Source organism: Belonocnema kinseyi, chromosome 5, assembly GCF_010883055.1.
Source record: "Belonocnema kinseyi isolate 2016_QV_RU_SX_M_011 chromosome 5, B_treatae_v1, whole genome shotgun sequence".
Taxonomy (NCBI): Eukaryota; Metazoa; Arthropoda; class Insecta; order Hymenoptera; family Cynipidae; genus Belonocnema; species Belonocnema kinseyi.
In genome coordinates this window covers 92,139,689-92,149,509 of record NC_046661.1, presented here as the reverse complement: position 1 = coordinate 92,149,509, position 9,821 = coordinate 92,139,689, and the positions used below count along the sequence as shown (strand labels likewise).

Below are 9,821 nucleotides of genomic sequence, written 5' to 3'. Positions count from 1 at the left end.
GAAGATTTATTTATTTTGTTACTAAATTTTTTTATGGTTAAGAATTAATTGTTCAAATGCAAATTAAACATCTTAAAAATTCAGCTTAGTTAAAAATTTCAAATCTTTGCTAAAAATACTTTTTTGTTGTCGAAAATTCATCATTTTTAAAAAAATTTAAATATTGTGTTGAAAATTAAAATATTTTGATTAAAAGTAATATTTTTTGTTGAAAAATTTAACTGTTTTGTTAAACATTTTTTTAATAGACAATTCGTCCTCTTGGATTTCAAATTTAACTTTTTGTTTGAAGTTTTATATTTTTTATTCGAAAATTCGACAATTTGGTTGGAAATTTATCTATGTAGATTAATAGTTAAACTATTACGTTAAAAATTCAGCTATTTTGATTGAATATTGAATTCTTTTCTTTAAAATTAATTTTTTTCAATTAATAAAATGATTTGAAAATTCATCACTTTGGTTGAAAATTGATATATTTTGCTAAAAATAAGAGTTTTTAAAATTCCAGTTAAGGCTGAAAACCTATAGTTTTTTATTGAAAATTCAAATATTAAAATTTTTATTGAGAATTTACTTATTTTTGTTAAAAATTTCAACCTGGTTAAAAGTTTAACTACTTTGTTACAATATATTTTTTTTGCTTGAAGATTTATTTATTTTATTAAAAACTGTTTTTTGTTGTTAAAATATAATTGTTCAAATTAAAATTGAACAACTCAAAAATTCAATTTAGTTAAAAATTTAGCTTCTTTGTTGAAAATACTTTTTTTCGAAAATTCATTAGTTTATTTGAAAATTTAAATATTTAAAAAAAATTCCAATATTTTGATAAAAAGTAATCTTTTTTGGTAAGACCTGTAACTGTTTTGCTAAACCTTTTTTTTATCGGTAATTCGTCCTTTTGGATTCAAAATTGAACTTTTTGGTTGAATTTAATATTTTTTATTCGAAAATTCGACAATTTGGTTGGAAATTTATCTATGTAGATAAATAGTTGAACTATTGTGTTAAAAATTCAACTATTTTGTTGAATATTTATCTTTTTAGATGAATGTTACATTATTTGGTTATAAATGCAAGTATCGAATTAATAATGAACCTTTTTTATAAATTCAACTATTTGGATAACAATTCATCTTCTTGGATTGAAAAATTTAAAATTCAGATAATTCTTTTAAAGGTCATCTTTTTCGTCGAAAATTCATTTAGATTGTAGAAAAGTTTTCTTTTTGTACAGAAAATTCATTCTTAAAGTTGAAATACCTACTATCATATTATTCGTTTAAAATTCAACTGTTTGCTAAAAAAATCATCTATTTGGTTCGAAGCTTCAACTACTTGATTAAAAATGTAATTTATTGTGGTTGAAATTTATTTATGTTTTTGTAAATTTGACCTTTTGGTTGAAAATTTGTATTTTTTGCTTGAAATTTTAACTGTTTGTAAATGGTTGAAAATTTATCACCATAAAGCCGAAAACCATGATTAATTTTTTAAAATTCAAAAATTTTTAAACTCTGGCACTTTATCCAAGCTATTGTGATCATAAATAAGGAAGAGATAATTCAAGAACTATGTTTAAGAAACCAAGATCATAAAATAAGGTAAGAGATAGCTATCATATTTCTGCTATCTTATGACCAAGGCATTTTCCTCCAGACTATGTAATTTTTTACTGAATAAATAATCTCATAAAGGGCTTCTAGTAAGAATGACGTACGTGAAGTGTGAAACAAATTGTGAATAAATATCACATTTTAAAAAGCGCCTTCTGTTTTTAACTTTGCAACTTTAACTTTTTTGTAATTTAAGGCGTTTGACCTTGACATTCAATTCAAAACGGATTTGTGCTTGCACCTACGCAATAAGAAGAACTTGATCCAAGATTCTGTAACCTAAGGTGTTTTATGTTTACGTAGTATATTATCAAAACTTTGTGTTATGAAATTGTAGCAATAACTTCCAACCCAAAAAACGGGATTCGTGGAATAACATTTTACAGGGTATGAAAACTGATGATTGCAATGTCCCGTTTCTTGTCCTTATTGGCAAAAATGCCGGAATAGTCAGATTTTTACGAACGGTATCGTAAATCTGGCACTTATTCCGTTAACAATTCAAGAGTTACATAAATCTATCTCGATATTCAGAAGAGAAATCCTAGGATGGAATAATTCCATTTAATGTTGTCGCTCTAAAGATTGACCAGTAAACCTCAGACTGTCAAGTTGGAAAGCGAGAAAGTGTTTTCGTTCATTTAATTTTATATTTTCAAATTATAGTAGTCAATTTGTGAAGCGGCAGTTGATAATTTCTTTCAAATTAATAAGTAGGAGTCAATTAATTCAGTGAGGATTTCTAAATATAACGAAGTAAAAAAGGTGGCAGCGGTGGGATGCACGCAACTAGTTCTGATTGTTAAAAAAGGGATCACAGCTTTACAGTAGTTTAATTTTAGGTATAAAACAGGATTTTTTTCTAAAAAAAAAGGAATTTAATGGGAATTATTCAATAGTGTGGCTTCTAACAGGAGCGCCCTTTCTCTAGCAAGTCTTTTAGTCATTTTTGTAATTTCAAATTTTTTGTTTAGCTTGGTTTAAAAAATCTTTTACACTTCAGCCTTTTCTACAAATGAAATACATCAGTAAAAAGTTCAAGAAGATCAAAGATTGAAAAATAGATAATCACAAAATTTGAAAAATCCTAATTTTTTTTAAATATCTTTGAATGTAGTTTAATCAGTAGATAGAATCTTTATTCATTATTCTTATGTTTTTTATTGTACTCATTCAATAAGAGCCCTGAGTTGCACAAAGTAATTTTTTTTAACTAAGATAGGAATTTTGTTGTAAATGTTACAATTTTGTTGGATATTTAACAATTTAGTTGACTTTTTTAGTTGCTGTTAAAGATTTATCATTTCAGATAAAAATTCATCTCTTTGGTTGAAAATTCGTCTTTTTTGACAGAAAATTAATTTTCTTGATTAAAATTTTATTGTTTTGTTAGAAAATTCAACTACTTCATTGAAGGTCGAAATACTTTGTAAATAATTCATTTTTTTAACTGAAAATTCAACTATTCTATTTTTGGTTGAAAGTTGAATTACTTCGTTAAAAATCCATTTTTTGTTTTTAAAGATTTCTCATTTTGGATGAAAACTAATCTCTATGGCTGCAAATTTGATAATTTTGTTGAAACCTTTTTTTTTTTAAATGAATTTTTTTAACTGAAAATTTAAGTATTCCATTTTTGATTAAGACTGGTATTTTTTCAGTTGCAAATTCAACTATTTGTTTGAAAATTCAAGTATTTGGATGTAATTTAAAGTATTTTTTGCAAATTAGAGCTTCTTCGTAGAAAATTAATCTTCTTGTCATAAAATTAATGTTTCTTTTTCGAAATTCAATTACTTGGTTGAAAGATGAATAGCTTTATTAAAAATTCTGTTTGTTCGCAATTCATATTTTCAGTTAAAAATGCATATCCTTGGTTGAAAATTAATTCTTTTGATTAAAAGTTGAAATATTCCATTTTTGATAAAAAATTGATTTTTTTTCTTTTAGTTGAAGATTTCACTATCTGGTTTAAATTTCATTCATTTTGTTGAAGATTCGTCTTTGTTGGAAGAGAATTAAATCTTGATTAAAAATTCGTCTTTCTGGTTTAATTCATCTGTTTCTGATTTAGAATTAAAATCGTTTTTAGTCAAAAGACCAATTATTTTTATTTGAAATTAAAATTTTTTGTTGGTAAAATGTCAGCTGTTACTTTTTTGTGAGAGAGAATTCACCTTTTTTGTTGCAGATTTTACTAGTTGGTGGAAACTTGAACTACTTTGTTGAAAATTTATTTTTAATTTTTGAGGATTCATCATTTAGGTTAAAAATTCATCTACTTGGTCGAAATTATATATATTCTGTTAAAAATTCCTCTTTTTGAGTTGAAAATTTAAATATTTTGTTCAAAAATTGACCTTTGTTAAAAATTCACCTCTTTGTTTAAAAACTCGACTATTTGATTAAAAATTCCTCTTCCTTATTGAAAACTCAATATTTTTACTTGAAATATAAGAAATTTGGAGTATTTCAATTGAAGTATAGCATTAGTACATACATTAATTTGATTTAAAAGAAGTGATTCCCGTATTTTGTAAAAAATCTTCTTACTTGTTCTATCTAGGGAATATTTGTAATGGTTTTCATAAACAAGAATCTCTTTTATAAAATCTTGTTTTACAGTGTCTGAAATTTCTGTTTTTAATTTTTCAAGTGGCAGATGATAATTTTCTGTACTTTAATAGGTGGGAGTAAATTAATTTAGCGAATTGCTTTCGGAATATTAGGAAGTAAAAAGGTGGCAGCGGTAGGATGCACGCAACTACTTCTGATTGTTACAATCATTCTTCCAGTTTTTGACATCAGGTTCAGTATTTTATATTTATTTCATGAGACGGTTTTGAAACAGACAAGTCTAGTAGGCCTCTGAAGTTGTTTGTCCCACATGGATTTGTCATTGAAGATAAGGTTGTTCTCTGGAGCGCATCAACCCTCAAGAAACAGAGAAAGAACGAAATCAGAATAATTTTGCCGTTCTGAATATTGAACATTAAATCTCGAATTTTCAGACTAGGAAGCACAGAAAAATATAAAGTTTTAGTTTGAACACAGAAACGGCATCAAAACAACTGCTGAAGCGCACACTGCTTCTGATTGTTGCAGTCATTTTTTATTGCTTGACATCAGGTTCAGTATTTGATATTAATTTTATGAGAAAATTTTGACATGGACAACTCTGGTAAGCCTTTGAAGTTGTTTATCCCACATAGATCTGGCATTGGAGATAAGGATGTTCTCTGGAGCCCACCAACCCTCAAGGAACATAGAAAGATCAAAATCTGAATAATTTTGTCGCTTTGAAGATTGATCAGTAAATCTCAGATTATCAAGTTGGGAAGCACAGAAAAAATAAAGTTTCAGATTGAACACATAAACGGCATCAGAATTACTTGAACCAAAATTGAATCCCTAGTTTTTTCTGTAAGCAAGAAAGTGTTTTCCTTTATTTCTTTTTATTTTGAATAATAGTGGTCGATTTGTAAAGCGGTGGTTGCTGATTGCCTGCACTTTAAAAGGTGGCAGCGGAGGTTGTTAGCTGTCTTTACTTTAAAAGGTGGCAGCGGTGGAAGGTTTTGATTGTCGCAATGATTTTCTTCTTATTCAATGGTTGTGACATGGACAACTCTGGTCTCTGGTAGGCTTCTGAAGTTGTTTGTCCCACATGGATCTGTCATTGGAGATAAGCGTGTTCTCTGGAGCGCATCAACCCTCAATAAAAAGAGAAAGACAGCAACCAGAAGTAGATGAAATCGGATCGAGAATATCCGCGTATGCACCTACATTTGTCTATTCAACTTCACACCGAGCCCTACTCAAGTGCCTACCACCTACCCACTGAAGCCTTCAGATACGCGATAAAGGAGCTACGTTCCTTGACCGGTTGTATACGCCTCGCAAATATACTCCTTCGTGCAGGAGTTCGTTGCCTGCCATTTTTTCTGGCTTAGTGCATATCAAAGCACTAATTAGGAGCTTTATGGAAGACTTCGAGCGTAACTTGCTACTTGTTTACAAACTTAAAAGAAAATTTTTCAGAAATTACCTTCAAAAATTAATATCAGAAATCACAAAAAATACCTCGCCTGAAAATGAGGAATTGCTCAATTTGAATCTAGGTAACGCGCTCAAACTAAATGGGTTAAAAAATTATTATGAGAAGAGGTTTAAAGTTTTTTTTTTAATAAGAAGACTCTAGGCACTCCGAAAAATGTAAGAAATTGCGATTTTAAAAAAACTTTCAAACTGTGGATTAAAATTGATTCAAAACTCCTTTCTTGCACCCTTTACGTAAAAAAATCTTTCGATTCCACAATTAGGATAATACATTAAGGTTTCAATGGCATACTTTTAGGCTAGTAACTTAATATTTTTGTCGGCTTTCCAAAAATGCAAAATGAATTAGTAAAAACCATTTAGAAAATATAACTATTTCTGGTAAACAATTAATTTTATTTTTTTAAATATTACTACTTTGCTAAAAGTAATTTTGTTGGTAAAAACATCTACTACTTGTTTAAAGGTTGAAAAAATGTGTTAAAGATCCACTTTTTTCGGTTGATGATTCATCTTATCGATTGAAAATTTAACTATTTCGTTGAAAATTGTTTTTACTTAGGTTGATAATGAATTTTCTAACTGAAAATATAACTATTTGTTTTTTTTTTGTTGAGAGTTTATTCTGTTTATTTGAAAATATAACTATTTAGGTAAACGTTTGTCTATTCTGGTAGAAAATTAATCTTTTCGTTGAAAACTGGTTTTTTGTGTGGAGTTAAAACTGTTTTTTATTTCAAATAAAAATATTTGGTTCTTGGAATATGAACATTTTCAAGCTTCATTAAGAATAATTTTTTTTTAAAATGAATTTAGTTTTTTGTTTTTTCTATAAATTTACCTCTTCGGTTAACATTTCTAGTTTTTTCGTTTAAAATTTGTCTTGTTGGTAGGAATAGGATCTTCTTAGCTAAAAAATAAATTTTTCTTAAAAAATTGTATTATTGGGTTAGAATTTAATTACTTTGTTGAAACTTAATTTTGTATGGAAAATTAATATTGTTGATTAAAATTTCAACTATTTCATTTTTAGTTCAAAATTAATGTTTTAATTTATAAAAATCGAATATTTTTTTGAAGATTCAACTATTTTATTGAAAATTTGTAAACAATTTTGCTCTTCGTTGAAGATTCATTATTTTAGTTAAAAACTATTGCCTCTCATTGTAAATTTAACTATGCTAGTAAAAGATTCAAAATTTTAGTTTAAAATCTTGCTAATTTTGTTGCAGGAAATTGATAATTTTTTGGGTTGAGATTCAACTGTTTTGTAGAAGCATTGTATTTTTGGATTGAAAATTCAAGAATTTGGTGGAAAATTAAAGTATTTATTTACAAATTTAAGTACTTTTTAGAAAAAATTCAATCGTTTTGTTGAAAATTAGTCTTTTTGACTTAAAAATTCAGCATTTTTGTACAAAATTACAATATTTTTTTGAAAGTTTAACTAAGTTGGAAAAAAATTTAACTATTATAGAAAATTGGTTTTTAAGCTTGAAAATTCAAAAATTTGGATAAAAAATCGAACTATTTGGTTAACAACTGAAATATTTATTTTAAATTGTAACTACTTGTTACGGTGGTATCATTTCTAATTGCAAAATTATACTTTTGGGTGGAAAGCTCTACTGCTTTGTAGAAAAATCGTCTTTTTAGCTTCGAAATTCAACAATTTTGATCAAAATTCATCTATTTTTCAGAAAATTGATTTTTTGTTGTAGAAAATTGATTTTCAAGGAACGTTCATCTGTGTAATGAAGATTTAACGGTTTGATTTATAATTTATTTTCTATAGTAGGAAATTTAATTAATTAACTGAAAGATCAAGTGTTTAAAGACAATCTTATTTATGTTTAATTAGTCTCTTCAATTAAAGATTTAATAATTTTTTTCGGTTAAAAATTAGTATTTTAAACCGCAGACTTAAAAAGTCCATTTTTATATTAAACATTATCTGTTTAGTAGAAAATTCGTCTTTTGGCAGAAAATTCGCTAATTTTTTAAGAAAATTACTAGATGTTTTTTGATAATTTAACTAAATTGTAGAAAAATTCAACTGTATTATAAAAACTTAAGTCTTTAAGATTCAAAATTCCAAAATTTGGTGTAAAATTAATCCATTTTGTTGAAAATTAACATTCTTTTTCAAAATTGATATTTTCGTTAGAAAATTCAACTATTTGGCTAAAAATTCAAATATTTAATTGAAATTTTAACTACTTGGTACAGATAAAAAATCATATTTTTGGCTGAAAAATTCACATTTTTTGTAGAAAATTAAATTCATTGGTTGAAAAATGAACTACTTTGTTTACATTTTTTAAATATAATTAATCTCTCTTAATTAAAAAAGAAAGATTTCGTTAATTTTTTAATTTAATATTATTATTTTAAACAGCAAATTTCAATAAGTTATTTTTATATTAAAAAGTTATTCATTTAGTCAAAAATTCGACTATTATGTTACAAATATAATTATTTTTTTAAAAATTCATCTGAATTTAAGGTCGTCTGTTTTGCTTCAAAGTTTACCTAGTTCGTTTTTAATGCAACTTTTCGGTAAAAACTTAATTTTTTCCTGTTGAAAATTCGTCATTTTGGGTAAAAATTTTCGACTTGAAATGTTAGGAATTTAAAGCGTTTCATATTCAAATTACATTATTTTGCATTACATTAATTACAATTACATTAATTAAATCTACAATACTTTTATTTTAAAAATTTACTCCCCCTATTTTCGTGAAAACTCATCTTATTTCCCCTGGTTTGAGAGTTTTTTTTGCTGTAAAGTCTTTTATTAATATTATTATTGTTTAAAAACAATGGTCCATCTAAGTCCATATTGTACAGCGCCCCGGTGAAACAGAGGTCTATATACGGATCCCGTCCCCAAGTCTGTTCATTTATTGTGTTTAATTATTTTTTCAAACAATAAAAAAGGCGAAAAACTCAGAATAAACCATAAATCCGTATTTAGCCATCGACTACGTTACTTCACTGAGTGGGGGGGGGGGGGGTTAAATAGCAACAAATTGGTAACGAATTTACGGTTCCATCTTATAATTGATGTAGCTCAGAAGCAAACTTTCTTTTTCCGAATTCGAGAATGAATGCAAGAGATATAAAACCGGTTTGATAAGCATTGGATTGTTAAAACTTAAAATGACCTTTTACTTTGCACTTTACACACAAGCATGTCTCAAGATTTTTTTTCGACCGAATCACTCGAGCATTTTTCCATTCTTCGGAGCCCCTTTCCACGCACGCAGGTTCAGTAAACGCAGGAAGATGCGTTCATCGGAGTTTAACATTTCCTGAGTGTTTATGCACTTACGTTTTTTTTTGTAATTTTATATCCTTGATTCACCTACTACGTCCTAGAGGTAGTCCGTATTCTGGAGAACATGCGGATCGACTTGGTGAACAGGCTCAAACCGAAGGACGATCGCTAAGTGATCTTCCTGGTATCACTGCACTCCGCGGGGAGAATTATTTTTTATTAACAATAAAAAATAAAGAGGGTAACACAAAGGACTTTTCGAAAAAGAAGACGTTTTTACGTCCGGCGAAGAAAAACAATCGACTGAGCTTTAACGACCAAGGGTCACGGAGCTCTTTCCCTCCGGCCCACCGATTCGAGACTGAGGGACCGGTAACCGTCTCGGGCCCGGCTTGGTGAAGGGGTCTACCTGTTCGTGTTCAAGACGTCCTGTAGCCAGAGGATAAACCCAGTACCGGACCCACCTGATTTCTCCACTCTAAGGGGCGAGTTTATCCTCAAAATCAACTTCCTAACAAATGGGACTGAAATTCTTAATATTTTTTTTTTTTAGAGATTTTCTTGATAGGAAAAGGTAAACAAATTAAGACAAAAATCGGAACGACTGAAAGATCGTAAAAAATGAATATCTCGAGATTTCTAAATTTCGGTAAAAGAAAAGGTTTAAAATAGAAAATTCTTGGAATATAAAAATTCCTGAATAATTTACAATTCAGGGAAGACTTAAAAATCTCGAATAATTCGCGACACTGTAAAATTCTAAAATAATGAAATTCCCGAATTAAAATAATTCAAAAAATTGGCTTTAAAAATATTATTTATTTATTAAAAATACAAGTTTCGAATATTTTTTGATGATTAAAGAT

The 9,821-nt window shown here is 27.7% G+C and overlaps 1 protein-coding gene across 2 annotated transcripts in view; it reads right to left on the bottom strand.

Moving 5' to 3' along the window:
* The window catches only part of LOC117172415 (sushi, von Willebrand factor type A, EGF and pentraxin domain-containing protein 1), a 94,116-nt gene extending 84,827 nt beyond the window's left edge, over positions 1-9,289 (bottom strand). For both annotated transcript variants that reach the window (XM_033360326.1, XM_033360328.1), the window contains exon 1: positions 9,010-9,289. The gene's annotated coding sequence lies outside the window, so the exon portion shown is untranslated. The remainder of the gene's footprint in view (positions 1-9,009) is intronic.
* Between the last annotated feature and the right edge of the window lie 532 nt (positions 9,290-9,821).